This window comes from Canis lupus, chromosome 6 (genome assembly GCF_048164855.1).
Source record: "Canis lupus baileyi chromosome 6, mCanLup2.hap1, whole genome shotgun sequence".
Taxonomy (NCBI): Eukaryota; Metazoa; Chordata; class Mammalia; order Carnivora; family Canidae; genus Canis; species Canis lupus.
The window spans coordinates 28,859,402-28,876,227 of NC_132843.1; the positions used below are offsets into that span (position 1 = coordinate 28,859,402).

At 43.4% G+C, this 16,826-nt stretch overlaps 2 long non-coding RNA genes across 4 annotated transcripts in view; one reads left to right on the forward strand and one right to left on the reverse strand.

Annotated features, from left to right (window-relative positions):
- Nucleotides 1–16,826, forward strand: part of LOC140635166 (uncharacterized) — a 337,126-nt gene that overhangs the window by 82,259 nt on the left and 238,041 nt on the right. The gene's annotated exons all lie outside the window — the stretch shown is intronic.
- The window catches only part of LOC140635169 (uncharacterized), a 30,289-nt gene that overhangs the window by 1,287 nt on the left and 12,176 nt on the right, over nt 1–16,826 (reverse strand). The window contains exon 3 of one of the 3 annotated variants that reach the window (XR_012032502.1): nt 11,840–12,657. The exons of the other annotated variants lie outside the window; for them this stretch is intronic. This is a non-coding gene — a long non-coding RNA (uncharacterized lncRNA). Of the gene's footprint in view, nt 1–11,839; nt 12,658–16,826 lie in introns of those variants that run through there. 3 annotated transcript variants of the gene reach the window in all.

The following is a 16,826-nucleotide window of genomic DNA, read 5'->3' on the forward strand; positions in this document are numbered from 1 at the left end:
CACTGGGCTGCAAGATATTAATGCTCTACACTTCAGCTGGTGTGTTTAAAAGAAGTCTCTCATGTATTTTATTTTATTTTATTTTATTAGGAGCCATATCATTAGCTTTTAAAGACGCTGTGAGTGAGAGAAGAAAAGAGATTTGAACTATTTAAAAAAAAAAAAAAACCCTCAGCAACTCGACGCCTTTCTCTATAGACGAAACAAACAAACCAAAAAAAAAAAAGTTTTTTTTCATAAACATTTTTTTTTCCGGCTGGGATATTAGGACAGTATATTAAATTCCCCCAAAAGGAGGCCCTAGAACTATTTACATAATAATGTCTCCACTGTGGTTGTGACAGATGGGCTTCACTGACGCAGACATACTGTTAGGGGCTTAGCAATAGATTAAAAAAAACCACCACAATACTGTGTAACATAATAAAAGTGTATTGTAATGTACATCATAACTTGTGGCCAAGGTTAAATTTGCAGTCGGAGTATGAAAGTCGTATTCCATTATACAAAATAGATGTTACACGGAAAGGCATTAAAGATGAGTTGACTCAACCATTTATTTTTAGTTTATATTTTATTCCATTTTCCTTGGCCCTACTTATGCAATATTTTTTTAATCATATGAAATGACATCGTTATGTGCCCCCTACCCCTACCTCAGAGTGGGGGGTAGCCTGAAAACTATAGACTTTCTTAGCTTTGTGGATTCATGTTTTGGGGGTTCTGAGATTTTGCTGTCCTGGAAAATGACTGTTTGTATGTTTCTTTTTTTTCACTTCATTCAAAGCCTTTTTGCTGGAGCTGAGACCAGCATTGGCCTCAGCTCCATCTCATTTGAGATATTTATAGGAGTTAATTATGTTTGCTGAGGGTGGCCTCCTTTAGTTTATGTGAACTCTTTGGAGATAAACTGTTGCAGGGACTTTCCCCACTCTATCAAGACGAGATGTGGACATGAAAGCAGAGACCAATGGAGCCATCCCATGGAGGACAGATTCTGAATGCCTTCCCAGGTGGCACTTTCTTGTCCAGGGCTTGACCACTGACTTCAACTTGATGATTGTATCCCATGAGCTCCTCTTGCGTCCATCAGCATGTGTTCCAAGGCACTGAGTGAAGGCAGTGCTCTCTTTACCTTGTGATGGAATATTTATGGAGTCAGAGACCTGCTGGAGACATTTCTTTCTCATCTATCCTCTGAAGTCTCCAGGTGCCTTTCCGTGCCAATAGAAAGGAAGACATTTTTTGGAATCATAAAATTGCAGAGCTAGAACAAGACATTTGTGCAGATAATCCTCCATGTGCCTCATTTCTTTATCTGTAAAATGGGAATCCTTTGGTTCCTACTTCATGGGGGTGGTTATGAGGTTTTAATGAAATAATATAAAGTGCCTAGCATGTAGTGAGTACTCCATAAATGTTAGCTATCTCATATTATGATTATAAATACTGTCACATTTGGAGCTGATTTTCTGGAAGCTAAAATGGGTGGTGGAGGAGCTGTGTGTTTTCTCCTTTCTGACCTCTTTCTCTCCCTGGGTGTCTTTTCAGGCCTGATATTAGCCCTTCCTTTCCTTCTTTATCTTTTGCATTGATTTTGCTCTGTTCATCCTTTTGCCTTTTGCATGTCCAATACTAGCCATTTTTCAAGTCTCTACTGAAATTTCCTCTTCTCTCTGAACTAGCTGTTCACTTCTCCAACTTGACAAGCTCTGGCCTTCTCTGAAACCCAGAGCAACTTGTATCTGCTCATTTACTTGGTGTCAATTTGCAGATGGAAATTAGAGAGAGTGAAATGTCAGCTCCTAAGAAGAACTCTGAAGCAACCAAGATTTTCCAAGGAGGGAGCTCCATGTTATTGAAGGACTGACACAATGACCAGGTACCTTTGTGGGGATGCTAAGAGGGTAGATCACAGCATCCTAGGAGGCTAGAGTTGTAAGTACTCTGAAAGATCATCTAGTCCATGCCTCACCTTTAAAATATGAGGGTAGATGAAAGTGAGGCCTAGGAGGACAGGGGGCTTGCACTACCAGGAGCCCCATAGCTAAGTAGTGATAGTGCTGGCTCTGAGTCTCAGCAGGTCATTCCCCCTCCCTCTATGCTGCAGAGGCTGCACCAGGTACATAAATTAACTAGAAGACTTCCAAAGTCTAAGATAAAAAGCTATCCATTGTTGTTTTGAATTTCATTTTTTTAAGTTGTGATTTAATTTTGCTTATTGATGATCTTTCTAACTATTATATATACAATGGAGGCAGGACCATATTAACTGGTTCTATGTACACAGCACATATAGGACACACTAGGACAAATTTTACTACCAGATGGTCAATTACTATTTGTTGATCCAATTTAATTGACTCTAACCTAGTCTGAGTTAGTATCTTAAATTTAGACCTTTGGATAGGCAGATGGCGAGACCCCATAGAAAGTGTCAAAATAAGGGAAGTATGAGAGAAGGAACCTGAGGGCCTCTGCCTAGGGAGAGAGAGCACTGGATATACAGTAACTGGTGTGAGTGTTTGCAGGAGATTGGTAATTCTGTCCAGGCCAGCAACATGTTCTGTTGTTGGGTAGGTAGTGTCCATGTGAGAGTAGCTCATGGAGAATAGTGGAGCTCTAGACAGGAGCCAGAACTGTGGAGATAGGCCCCAGGTATATCTGAGGAGTTTTGCATCTCTCTATTGTCCTGAGTCTTTTGGGAGGTGCTCTCAGGAATTGAGATACATGGTTCTGGGTAGAGAAGGTGAATGATAGTGTCCATCTAAGGGAGGCAGGCTGAGGAACTGGAAGAAAGCTCCCTTACAGAAGGCCATATACCTCCTCATTTTATGTTCTTCTTCCCTCCTATTACCTTCTGTGTTTTTTTGTTTGTTTGTTTGTTTGTTTGTTTTTGTTTTTTTTTTTATTACCTTCTGTTTTTAATAAAGCTTTGTTTGGTGATCCAATCTTGTGTTGGGATATCTTGGGTAGCCAGCATGTGGTCATTTCTGTCTTAAGCATATAGGGAAGAGTGTAAAGGTATCATCTTTAGGTCATCATGCTGGTAACAATATCTGCATTCCTAAGACAAAGATGAACTTCAGAGGCATACTTGAGACCCTAGGCAGAAGTCCCTTGTCATAAATAGATTCTTTTCCCAGCACAGCTCAGAAGGTTTGGGTTACATACTATTTAAGGAAGGGGTCTTTTCCCTGCAAAAACCCACTCAAGATAGGCCCCAGCTTCCACTCTAATCAAATATTAACCTTGCTTTAAACAGTTCTTTGTTCTGATACCTTTTCTATGGTCAAAGCTGGCAACCTCTTAGAAGACATCAGAGGTCTTCTAAGGCATAGCCTCTCAGTGCTCCAAAAAGCAGCTTGGCAAATTCTATTTTTTTTTTTAATTTTTAAAAATATTTTATTTATTTATTCATGAGAGACAGAGAGAGAGGCAGAGATATAGGCAGAGGGAGAAGCAGGCTCCATGCGGGAAGCCCGACGCAGGACTCGATCCCGGGACTCCAGGACCACGCCCTGAGCCGAAGGCAGACGCTCAACCACTGCACCACTCAGGCATCCCAGCTTGGCAAATTCTAAAACATAACTTTAACTGGGGGTTTTCCCTAAGGAGCCAGGCCAGGCTATGCAAGAGGAGAGAGAGTTGGAGGATGCCAAGCCCAGACTGTGAGCCTGGCTTGGGGAATTTAGTCTGGGCTTGCTCTGCTGGACTCCAGCAACATTGGAGGCTGGAGAAGCTGACTGCTAGGGGCACCTTTTGGGACGGAATTTCTAGAAGGACTGCTCTGAATTCTTATTGCTTCAGATAATGGGACCTCAAGCACAATCTGAGCATATTCATGGAGTGATTTGAAAAGTACTGGAAAAGCACTTTTGTCCATATCAGCACTGTCCAATAGAAGTATAATGTGAGCTACAAATGCAAGCCACATATGTAATATAAAATTTACTACTAGCTTTATTTATTTATTTATTTATTTATTTATTTATTTATTTATTTATTTAAAAGATTTTATTTATTCATGAGAGACCCACAAAGACAGGTAGAGACATGGGCAGAGGGAGAAGCAGTCTCCCCACAGGGAACCTGATGTGAGGACTGCATCCCAGGACCCTGGGAACACACCCTGAGCCAAAAGCAGGTGCTTAACCATTGAACTATCCAGGCACCCCATTACTAGCCATATTTAAAAAAGTAAAAAGAAGCAGATGAAATTAATTCTATTTACTTTGACAATTTGATTCAATCTAAAATATTCTAATTTTAATATTATTATAAAAATTGAGATATTTTACGTTCTTTTTTCATACTCTCTAAAATGCCACATTTACTTACAATTAAATCACATCTCAATTGTGATCGTTCACTTCTTTAGTGCTCAATAGCTTCCTGTGGCTGGTGGCCCTCATGCTGGATAGCAAGCACAGGGCTCAGTGATCTTTCTCCTGAAATTCTGCCATTTGGGCTTGGGGAGACAAGTGGATTACGGGATTGTAACTCAGATTTCCTTTTAAGTATTCATATTTGAATTCCTTATCAAGTTATTGACCTTTAATAGCAGTGATCAAAATTCTAAACTCTTTGAAGTGTTTCTGGGGTAGAAGTATGACCAAGGATTTAGCACTGCTGTTGGGGTTTTGGATATAAAGGGTAGTTAGAACACAGCTGGAGGGCCATCACTTGGAAGGCATTGAGCTCTGAGGAGAACAAACAGTTGAGATGAGGACAGGATTGGCCCTAAGGAAGGGCTCTGGCCCCCTGTAGGAGAGGAGTGAGAAGAGTGGCTGGCTGGATTCCCTCACCTGCCTGTGTGACTTCAGAGTAAACCATGAATCTCAACCTCGCCTTCCTTATCTGTAACATGGGGATAATAAGCCCTTTCCTGCTTTCCTCAAAGGAGTATTGTGAGTTTCCAGTTCTATGATTCATGGGAAGTGGCTCCGTGTAAACACTCAAGTCCTTTGCTTGTGTACATTGCTAGCCATCTGATTGCAAGTCTTCCAGCAGGACTACTATGGCTAATTCAATGGAAGCAGGGTTTTTTTTTTTGTTTTGTTTTGTTTTTTAAGATTTTATTTATTCATGAGAGACCCAGAGAGAGAGGCAGAGACATAGGCAGAGGGAGAAGCAGGCTCCCTGAGGGGAGCCTGATGCGGGACTTGATCCCAGGACCCCGGGATCACGCCCTGAGCTGAAGGCAGGTGGCTCAACCACTGAGCCACCCAGGTGTCCCAGAAGCAAGTTTTTTTAAGGGCCTGGGTCTAAGCCAAGGACTAGAGTTGGGGAGGAGGTGTCAAAGAGGGAAGTGCATCTGTAGTAATCTCCTGCCTCAGTTGGGAAGATGAAACTCAGATGCAAACAATTATAAGATAGAATATAATTCCCATGAAGTGAGTTGCACATACAGTTTGAGGGGAGACAGTGGAGGGGTCAGTCATGGGGTGCAGAGGCTCCCAGGCAAGATGCAGAGGGTCTGAAGAGGCAGAGCAAGAGAAGAGATAATGTTCCTGATGGAAGGCACAGCACAAAGGCCAGGAATGAGAATGAAAATTCACAGTCTGGGGTGATGAGAAACCTGATTAGGACAGAAGTGAGGAGTAGAGAGGGCAACCCACATGGTCCCTTCCCTGTCAGCACCTTTCCCAGATCATTAGATGTCAGGCAGAGACCACACTTCTGATGACCGGGTCTTATGTCTTGCCCTGAAAATGGGTTACCCACTGCAGAGGAGACCAGCCCACTTGAGATAAATATGAAATCCAACCACAGCCATGGTGGGGATGCTTTGATAATCACAGGATGCTCTGGGTAGCTAAGTGGAAAGAGACTCTGATCTCAGACTCTCTCTCTACTAAGCACACTAGTCCTAAGAACAAAACCAGATAGAGGCCCTGCAAACAAACCAAAGTTGTCAGACATTTCCAAAGTTTCCAGGGACTTCTGGCTTTTGAGTCAGTTCTTTATTTAATGTCAGTTTAATATTTACTATCAGTTTTTTAGTATCAGACTGTTTTCTAGCTTGAACCCATACGGTTAAAACCAGTCAGACTCCACCTGCATGTACTGTGGGTACCCCTTCATTCCCTTGGCCAACAAACACAGATATTCTCCCCCAACACACACATTCACACACATGCACACTGCACACCACTCAAACCATGGGAACGTGGAGGACAGAACTGCTCTAATTTGAAAGCAATGAATGAATGAAGACTCTAGGCTGAGCTGATATATGAGACTGTTAATCAAACACACAACAGGTAGCTGTAGGAATGATGCCAGGGGCACACTTGTCCCCTCCCCTCTCCTCCCCTCCCCTTCCCTCCCTTCCCCTCCCTTCCCTTCCCTTCCTCAATTCTCTATCAGCTCAATATTCTTTAAGCTTTGAGTTCCTTGCTTGCTTGTCACTTGTCTCTCTATCCTTAGGTATACCCTTTTTTAGGGTTTGGTTGGGTCTAGGAATGTGGAATTTGGAAACAGCCAAATTACCTTTCTGAATTTTTTTTTTTAAATCAGTTTGTGTGGAGGTAGAGAGCTTCAAAAAGTGTCCTCTGCCCCAGCAGCTCTCTGCCCTGACCAGACTGCATTTCTACATTTCACCTTTTCTCCTCCCCAAGAGGGTCTGATAAATTCTTCCCATACTGATGTGGGATGGCTCAGGCCCATAGGATTTGCATCTCAATGGAGGTAAGTGGTTTGACAGAGAAATACCTTCAGTGCTGGGGCATCAGGCATCTAATTCAGGGTGAGGGGACACCAGGAGCTGGTATGGAGAGACCCTAAGGACTTGAAAAGCTGCCCTGTGTTTTGAGCCTGAACGCAGAGCTGCTTCCTCCTGGTTATCTCCTTTCTCTGCCAGCCCACTCCCCTCTGCCCTTGCCTTTCTGGCTCCTCTGCTTTTATGCTTTCTCTTTAGGACCCTGAGTTGCTAGGCAACTCTGGTCTGGAGGGAGGTTCTCACCATGGAGAGCAGCCTCCACATGGGGCCAGGGAGTTTGATGGAGCCCGTGATTATAGGTGTGTCTGTGCCAGAAGGAACACAACAGCAGCAACCTCCCCCTAACCCTCTCCCCCATCATGGCCTCCTAGACACAGATACCTGGGAGGGGAAGCAAAGCTTTGCTCAAGCTGTTTGCCATCTCTCCTTCTTGTTCTCCTGCTCTCTTTTCCCACCAGCAGGACTTCCTTGCAGCTTCCCAGACTCCTCCTGGTGCTCTTGGCCTCCTCCTGCCCCACTCACACTGGCAGTGATCTGGACCACCCAGGACTTGCCTGGAGCTGCCTTCAGCTGTTGCTCCGTCTAGCATTACACTTGAGTAGTTAGAACTCCATGGCTTACCTTGGCAAAGGTAAGTAGGTCTTGGTGAGGGTAGGGTAGTGCAGGTCCCCCACCTCCTGGAACCCTGAAAGTGAAAGCTATATATGTGTCTCTTATGTTCAGGTGACCCATGGGAAGGGATGTGATTATTCATGGTTGTACCTGGGGCCCAGCAGCAGTGCCAGACTGAGTAGAGGTGAAATTGAGGACAGCCTTGGGGCTACTTCACACTTCAGTGGTATAAGCTGAAATGCTGGCTGTGCCCATAGCTTAGATAGCCAGGTACCACCCATTCTCCATGCTGGGAATTCTGCAAGCAGGGGAACCTTCCATCTCTGACCTCACAGAGCTGATATTTATAACGAAGGACAAAGGCAGCAAACAAGATGATGAAACACATAAGGCTACTTCCGATAGAGAGTTCCCTTCCTGAGGAGCTGTACTGCTCAGAACTGAGAGGGCCCTGGGTTTCCTTCCAGCAGTTTGCTCCCTGGTGCCAGGCCCAAGACCCTGGACTTTCTGGGGCCCGCCAGAAACTGTGACATTTCTGAGAATAGCATCAGGCAGTCATGATGGCAGAAGTATCCCTAATTGGGAGTGCTGGCCTCCAAGGACCCCCACTGTGTGGCAGACAACTGCAGAGGTGAGGGAAATGTCTGATGACCGACCTTGCAGAGGCCGAACCGCCTTGTGAATCAGGGCAGTCAGTTCAACACAGTTCTGGGGAGAGCGCTTGATCAGACCTCGCCAGGCAGAATTTAGTGATTAGTTAAGGAGGGAGCATGTGGTCTGAGGTTAGCCAATCAGAGCCCATCTTTACACTTGGTAGGAGGAGCTCTTTTTCTGCAGGAGCTGCCAAGTGGAGGGGCATACCAGGATGGAGCTGCAGTGGACAGTGTCTGCTTTCCGTGAGCGGGCTGCAGCCAGCCCAGAGGAAATCAGAGCCAGGCAGAGGAGAGAGCCAGCTGGGCCTTGGGCCAGTGCACCTTAGGACCTTTGGGTTTCAAAGCCAATATATTTCAGTTTATTATTTCCCTTATTTTATTTTATTAATGCTTAAGCCAGTTTGTGTGGGTTTTTACTACTTGGCCCAAGAGGGTTTCTCTATCCGTATAACTTCATCACTTCACTTCTCCCCTCCTTTGGATCCTTTTACTGTCTAAGAACCCAGGGCTGGCCTCCAGACTGAGGAGGATTTTCTTTGTTGAAGCTTCGAGTTTCAGGGCAGGGGCTACCTATCCCCTCTGCTTTCTGTCAAAACCTGCCTGTCCTGTGTTCCATCACTTCCTGGCCCTGCCCTTTGCCAAGGTCATTTGATGAAGTTACACGAGGCTGTTGTTGCTCTGGCTATCAATAATCCTGTGGCAGTTTTACATTTGGACTGTGGTCTCCTGTGCCATAATCTATGGAACTAGTACTTAGTGATGAAAGTTCAGGCACAGTGGTAGGCTGCTGAAGAGATGATTTCATAGAATGTTTGTCCTAGTGACTCAAGTTCATTGGCTGGATGTTCCATTCCTCTGCCTGTGGCTGTGGCCAACGGCCAATCTGGCTCACAGTGAAGTGCCTGGGCCTCTACCACTGTGAAGAGGTCATGTCCTTCTTATAAAAGGAGGGAGTAAAATCCTGAAAGAAAAGCTTCTGGATACAGGCATTTGGTTTGCCCCTGGAGAAGCCTGCAATAGTTCATGAGCATGTGGGCATTGCTCTTATTTGTAAAATGGAGATGTTTTGTAAGCTGACTTCTGAGTCTTCTTTTCTCCCAGCACTGATGTCTTTGGTAGGGTGTCTGTGACTCCAAGTAGCCTGGGGCCTTCTGTGTTTTAGAGTGACAGTATCACCAATTCTGGCATGAGGCAGATTTAAGTGGATACTTCTCATGATCCACTCACATTTCACAATCCATTCATAGTTTTCTTGCTCCCACTGGTTTTAGGCTTGTTTAGTGATTTACTCATGTTCATTCCACACGGCAGTGCGTGGGAAGTGTGAGGAATCTAGCTCCAGCAGTTAGGACATCTGGGGTCCAGTCCCAAAGCGGCTGCTTTCCAGATAGCCAAGACCTTGAAAGAGATACCCACTATTCTGAGTCTGGTTTCTCATTGTAAAATGGGAGTAAGATCACTTGGCTTTGCTCACATTTAGTTGTGGCTTACACGACACATTAGATAAAAATGCAATGAAAAGTAGATAGAGGCTGTATAAAAATATCAGGGGAGCTCTCAGCTTTTGGCTCGAGGAGGTCAACCTGCAACTTTCTTTAGTTATCCTGCATCCGGGTTCATCCTACACCAGCTGCGTCTGCTATGCCGCCCACGTTTGACCTCAAGGAGATTAAAGTAGTGTACCTGGAGTGCACTGTGGGGAAGTCAGTGCCATGTCTGTCCTCGGTCCCCTGGGCTTGTCTCCAAAAACAGTTGATGATGACATTGCCAAGGCAGCAGGTGACTGGTCAGGTCTGAGGATTGCAGGGGCCTGACCATTTTGAATAGACTGGCCCAGATTGACATGGCACCTCCTGCCTCTGCCCTGATCATCAAAGTCCTTGAGGAACTACCCCAGAGGCAGAAAGAAGCAAAAAAACATTAAGCTCAGTGGAAATACCACTTTTGATGACACTGTCAGTGTTGCCTGATAGGCGCAGCACTGATCTTTAGCCAGAGAACTCTCTGGAACCATTGAAGAGATCCTGAGGACTGTACGGTCTGTAGGATGCAATGTGGATGGCTGCTGCCTTCGTGACCTCATAGGTGACAGCAACAGTGGGACCTGGTATAATGCCCCACTAGTTAGGAACTACAAAGGAAATTGTTTATTCATTTATTTTTGAAAATGTTTTGATAAAAACTCATTTGACAACCAGGAAAAAAAAAAAAAAAACAAATACCAAAGGGAGGTGTTTAATTTGGGTAATACTCATAGGAGAACGGGGCTAGTCTTTTGCTACCCCTAGGGAAGCAGGTGATGATGCAAAGCTCTTTCTCTGACAATGGGAGATGAGATGGGGTTGCAGAGAGGGGAGCATATCAGCTGAATCTCACACTGCAAGTCTTGGGACTGAGGTTTGGTGTATGGGCAGAGAAGGAGGCCCTCCTGGTGTCTTGTTGGCTTGCTCTCCCCATTTTCAGGTTAGAGATTTGAATCAGATACAAAGCAAATGCTTAGGCAAGGAAAAAAAATGTTTCGCCAGCTTGCTCCACAGGGATAGAGAGTCGGTGATATGATATGAAGCCGAAAATAGAGTGCCCTAGGAAAGAAGTATCAGCTGCGGACTCTCTTGCAGTGGGTGTGGGGGCCTCCTCCAGGAAGATGGGCGTTGAAATGAGAATTCGATGTCGGTTGCTGCCTTGTCGTACTGCTGAGTGCAGACGCTCTGGGCTGGGATTTGGAATCCGTGTCACTAGAAAGGGGTCCCGCTGGAAAGGCTCATTTAGCAATGCTTTCCTGCTGGGGTCTGTGGAACATCCTGACACAGTCCAGGGCTTGAACAAGGGCCAAGGATTTATCCAGAAACAGCAAGCCCTGTACAAAGATGATCCTGGATTTAGAACAGATGAAAGATACTTTGAGGGAGTTCAAAGAACGGGCACATGCTCCCCGATGGCTGCTTGCTGGATATTTTGAGAGGCGACTGGGGCATGCTTTCCCTCCCGGCTTCTCCCAGGGGTCTTTTCCAACACGGTTTCTCTCCATTAGTATATTCCAGAGCTCGCGGGCTTGGAAGTCTTAATATGGAAATTCCTGCAGCGATGGGAACAGGCCTTTCCCAGTTGGGGTTTGCTAAGGCCATTATTCTGATGATGTTAATGGTGATGATTAATTGGCACTAATGATGGAGATGGTGATGGTAATGAGGCCAACCTGGTTGGGTGACAGGAAGGATGGAGAATGTTGGCACATGGTGATGATGGTGATGACAATGGCAGGGAGCTCAATTTTAGAAATTTGCTGAGAAATCTAGGGGACCAACCTTGACTTGAACTTGATTTTTTTGTCTTACAAGTGGATTTTTGGCAGGAAAAAAAAAATCAACCCCTGGGAAAAGGGGAAAGGAAATCCTTTATGCCTGTGGTCAGTTTTTTCTTCTGTTAAATCAAATACTTAGTGTCAAGTAGATCAAGTATACTGCACCATGGCACTGGCTTTGGTGGGTTACATAGTGAGCCCAGATCAGTGTATTAGTAGCCACAAACAAAGAAACCTCTCAAATATTGGGTTAATACAAGAGAGAGCCAGTCATCCTCCTGTTCTTCTTGCCCTGAACACAGTCTAGAGAGGAGGGATGAGAAAAGTCAATCACTGAATTATTCTTCAGGATCTGAGACGATCCCACTGCCTTCAAAGATCATTTCATGTAAGGCTGTGCTTGCAATAGGTCCTTCTACTTCCCTATTTCCACCCTTAAATCATGACATCCTTACCTTTCCCAGGTCATTAGGCCCACCTGGTGAGATGACAGCATCAGAGCAAATAAACTTTGAGGTCTAGCTGACTCCTGCTTATGGCATTGATGGCACCCCCAACAGCAAGGTGCAAGTTAAGGGTCTTCTGAAACCCAGTAAACAAGGGTTGTGACACTAGTCCCAGGTAATCCCAATTTCACTTATTATCAAAAACATAAAAAATAGATGACAAACCAGATTTAATCAGTTCCCATTAGGTAGAGAGAAACCCTAGCAGCATCAACTAATTTTGGTGAGATTATGAAATGTGAGAAGCTTGATTTCAGAGCTCCTATATTTCCCTTCTTTTGATTTTTTTCTTCCCTGTGGATGTCCTCATTCACTAATCCCTGCCACATTTGTGCACAATTACTCCTTCAGTCTGGGGACAAACTCACAGGAACACATTCACTATGCAAATGTTAGGGCAAAATAACAATATTGCTGCTGGTGGTTCCTTCACATTGTGAATGCCTGCTCCCTTTCCAGGGAATTTCTCTTTAATGAAAGAGCCTAGAGGAGAAAATGCTTACCCTATGAGAGCATCTGAAATGGTGGATTAGCATAGAGAAGACCCTTTGTCCTTCAAACAACACCACATAGGTGGCACCATGTGGCAGGGCTTTGGCAATGATGGCTTAATGGGACTGAGGGGTCTGTCTGCTTTTTTGGGGCTTGTAGGTCTATAGCTGGCATCCTATTGACTGAAGGTAGGAGGATAGCAGTATCTCTGTAACATGTTGGTTGCTAAAGAGTGCCCGTTTTTTCCTGGAAGGTGCGAGAAAGGGGCAAGTTCAGAGCCATGAGTTTTTTCATCGGTCCTCTTGCTACATTAACTCTTCTTTTACAGTGAGCAAAACTTTTCTGCATGCTGGATAGTTGGAGGTGTAACTGAAAGGAAGTATGTAGAAGGAAGCAAGTTCAGAATATGCTGCTTCTCTCAGGTCAGAAAGTTCTAAGAAGACTCATTAGCATGCATAAGTTTGGAACTAAGGAAAACAATGATGTTTAGAACTTTTATTCATTCATTAATTCACCCATTCATTTATATAACAAATATGCATGAGTTACTTTTTGTAGGCCAATGGTTTTAGGATTTAAAGTGTTCCAGAAAGGAGATCAGTGAGGCAGCAAAGAAAAAAAGGAAGTGTAAATAATTTCTATCACATGCTGTGACAAATTACCCCAAAACTTAATGATTGAAAATATAATAATTGTTTTAGTTTTTGTTTGTTTAAAGATATTTATTTATGTATTTATTTTAGTGATTTTGTGAGAGAGAGCGGGAGAGACCAAGAGAGAGAGGGAGGGAAGGAGGGAGGGAGGAGAGAGAGAGAGAGAGAGAGAGAGAGAAACAAGCAGGGGGAGGGAGAGGGACAAGCAAACTCCATGCTGAGCACATAACCTGAGCTGAAATCAAGAGTTGGATGTTTAAATGACTGTGCCATCCATGTGCTCCAACAATCATTTTATTTTTATAATCTCTCAAGGTTTGGAGATTGACTAGGCTCAACTAGGCAGTTCTTTTGAGAGTCTCTCATGTAATTGCAGGCAGATAATGGGTGAGATCAGAGTCATGACAAAGGCTATCTAATTTGCATATTGGTGGCTGTTGCTCTACATTTGTTGACTGGAACTTCAGCTAGGGCTCTTAGCTTGATGAACACCTACACATGGACTCTCCATATGGGCTGGGCTTCCTCATTGAATGGAAGTTGGGTTCTAAAAAAGAGCATTCCGGGAGAACTGGGTGGAAAGTACTATTGTCTTTTATGTCCTGGTCTCAGAAGTCAGATGGCCTTGTTTCTGCTAGAGTCAGAGCCTTGCTCAAATTTAAGGGTAGAGGACATAGACCCTGCCTTTTTAAAAAAATATTTATTTATTTATTACTTATGATAGACATAGAGAGAGAGAGAGGCAGAGACACAGGAGGAGGGAGAAGCAGGCTCCATGCCTTGAGCCTGATGCGGGACTCGATCCCGGGACTCGATCCCAGGACTCGATCCCGGGACTCCAGGATCACGCCCTGGGCCAAAGGCAGGCGCTAAACCGCTGAGCCACCCAGGGATCCCCGACCCTGCCTTTTTGTAGGAGGACTGTCGATGCCAATATAAGAAGAGTACGTAGGATGGGAAAAATTGTTGCAGCAGTCTTGGGAAAGACAGTCTGCTGAGGGTGAGGTAGATCTAGCTATGAGTGGTTCTTGAATGAACTCTTGCTGAAGAACTAATACTTTCAAGCCTTGAATAATTAGATAGCAATAACAGGAAGCATATGATCAAATGTGTGATTGTAGAACATGAATAATAATGGCTTAAAAGAGTGTAAAGGATGAGTAGTTCACTGAGGTCTGGAGTAGTCAGGGTAGACTTCATGGGAGATGAGCGACTTTGAGCTAACTCTGAAGCCAGGAGAGGATCCATTTGGCTGTATTTCATTTACAATCACTTTTTCCCTACACAGAAAAGAAATGATAACAAAATTATGATTCTTGGTAATTCTTCCTTACTGAGATAACTGCTTAGCATTTCCATGATATCTCCCCAGTTTTTTCCTCTGGGAATATATTACAAATTTGGAATCCTGCCTAAATTTTTAACTTAAAATATGTTGTGGCTATTTTTATTAAATATTCTTCTAAAATATGATCTCAAGTGACTGCACAGCATTCAATCAAGTGATATGCTCTCACTTCTTTTCAACATCTTCCTGTTGGAAGTGTCAGCTGTTCCTTTTTTTTTTTTTCCATTTCAGAAAACACTGTGATAAAAATCTTTATACAGAAATCTTGGTGCTCATCTATCTTTTAAGAGTAATTTTCCTAAAGGTAGAATTACTGGTCAAAATTTATCCACATTTTAAAACCTTTTGTGCATCTTGTCATAGCCGCTTTCAAGGCAGGTTGTGCTTGATGACCATCCCACCGGTGTGAGACATCCTGTTTATTTGCTGGTCTGCCAATAACTGGTTGCTACTGGCTGCAAAGGGCCTGTTCCTTTTTGGGAGATCAAAGTGGAACTTTGGGCTTTACTCTGATTTTATCTGATTATTATAAGGATAGCATTTTCCTATATATTTCTTTATCTTATGTATTCCTTTTTCTGTGGTTTGCTACTTTAAGTGCCTATTTTTCCATTGGCATTTTCCTCCTATTGATTGGTAACAGCTCTTTATAAATTATTAATCTTTGCTTAGCATATATGGTGCAATCATTTTTTTGTTCTCATTTGATTTTTTACTTTTGTTTGTGGTGCGTTTTTAGAGGCAGGGATATTTAGCTTTTGTGTGGTCAAATCTAGTCACTTTTTATTTTTCTTTTGCTCTTATATATGAGAAGCTGTAGCCACAATAATAACAGATTAATTTTATCTTGTTTTTCGTTTGTGTTCACATACACATGCACACCCACACCAATACACCCACACACATATATAAAACATTGAATTCTTGAATCAATTTGGACTATATCTTAAAATATATTCTGAGTAGGGGGCTCATAAAGATTGTTCCCAAATATTTACCCAGCTGTTGGATGACAGGATTTAGGTCAGTAGAGGGAAAAGTCCAGCTCTCTGAAATGGAGAAATGGTGTGATCCTGGCTAAAGCAGAGGGTGACTCATAGGGGTTGGTGGGGGGTGTGGAGTACTTACATCCTGGAGGACTGGGGATGCCAGGCAAAGGGAAATAGCTTGTAAGCATTAAGAATTGCAGATTTGGTATTGTGGATTTGGGAAGAGGGAAATTGTTTTTTTTTTGTTTGTTTGTTTGTTTGTTTGTTTTTCTGTTTCTTAACATCTCTTGAAGCCTTGCAAGGAGCCTGGTATTTTAGGAAACATACATAATACTTCATTTAGTGTTTACCACTGCCTGGGAGGCAGGTACTATTATTATCATCATTTTACAGATGAGATAATTGAGGTTTAATACATGGTAGGGCTGGGACTGAGTCCAATCTGACTATTTCCAAAGTTCTGTGTTCAGCCACTCTGCTTATTCATTCCTCAATATAATTAAAGTAAGAATTTCAGAAAGTTAATCCAGAAGCATTGTACAGGTTAGAAGGAAGAGGGGAGTGATTGAGATCCTGAGCTTCTGAAATACTGGAAGACACAGTGATGAGGTCTCTGCTCAGGTGGCATCAGGGAGTGGATGACAATGATGAATAGGGGAGGAGAAGCTGGGATCAAACTGTACAGGGGATTGAAAGGGAACTGGCTGGATTTAGTATTCTTTCATTTTTGGCTCTGATTCTAAACATCCCTCTCAGGCCTTGCCTATGGTCTTCATCAACTGATCTTAGCAGTTATCACTTTCTTGAGACTTGAACAGAGATTTCCAAGAGCCAGACATTCTTGTGTAGAGATTGAGAATAGTACCAAAATTCTTTTTGTCCATCTGCCCAGATTCTTGAAGGAACCAGTATAAATAAAAGATTTTTTTCCCAAGGGATGGAACTGTATCTTCATCCTTTCAATAAATGTTAAAGAAGCATACAGTGGGCATGTACATCTGCCATGAGGGACCCAAAGACACACCAGAACAGACCTTGCCAGCACAGAGATTAAAGTTGAGTAGAAGTAGTAACTTGCACATACATAAGCATCATACAAAATGGGGAATGCTAAATCCCTCAAAAAAGGCATAGTTAATGGATTATGGGAGGTCTGAGAAGAGAGAATAATTCCTTTTGGGAGGGGCAGGAGCAGATAGAATCATGAACTAATAACTAGTTTCTAAGTCAGGGTCATGCTGGGCTTGCTATAAGGAACAGATAAGAATCTTTGTAATGAGAACTTTCATTCTTTGTTTGCAAGCCCTGTGACCTGCCCTCCTACAGGCACGGGTGACTCCCTTGGCATTTGTCCCTCCTCTCCCCAGCCCCTGAGGTGGTTTACTCTTCAATCACTGTAGTGTCATGCTGTAATTACAGTAATAGAAGCTACTCAGTTGTTTTCTTTCCTTCCGCATCTAAGATGTTCTAAGGAAGAGGACAGACGCAGACGAATAAGAAATAAACTGCAGTTCAGTGCACAGAACATGCATCTTTATCAAAAGAATT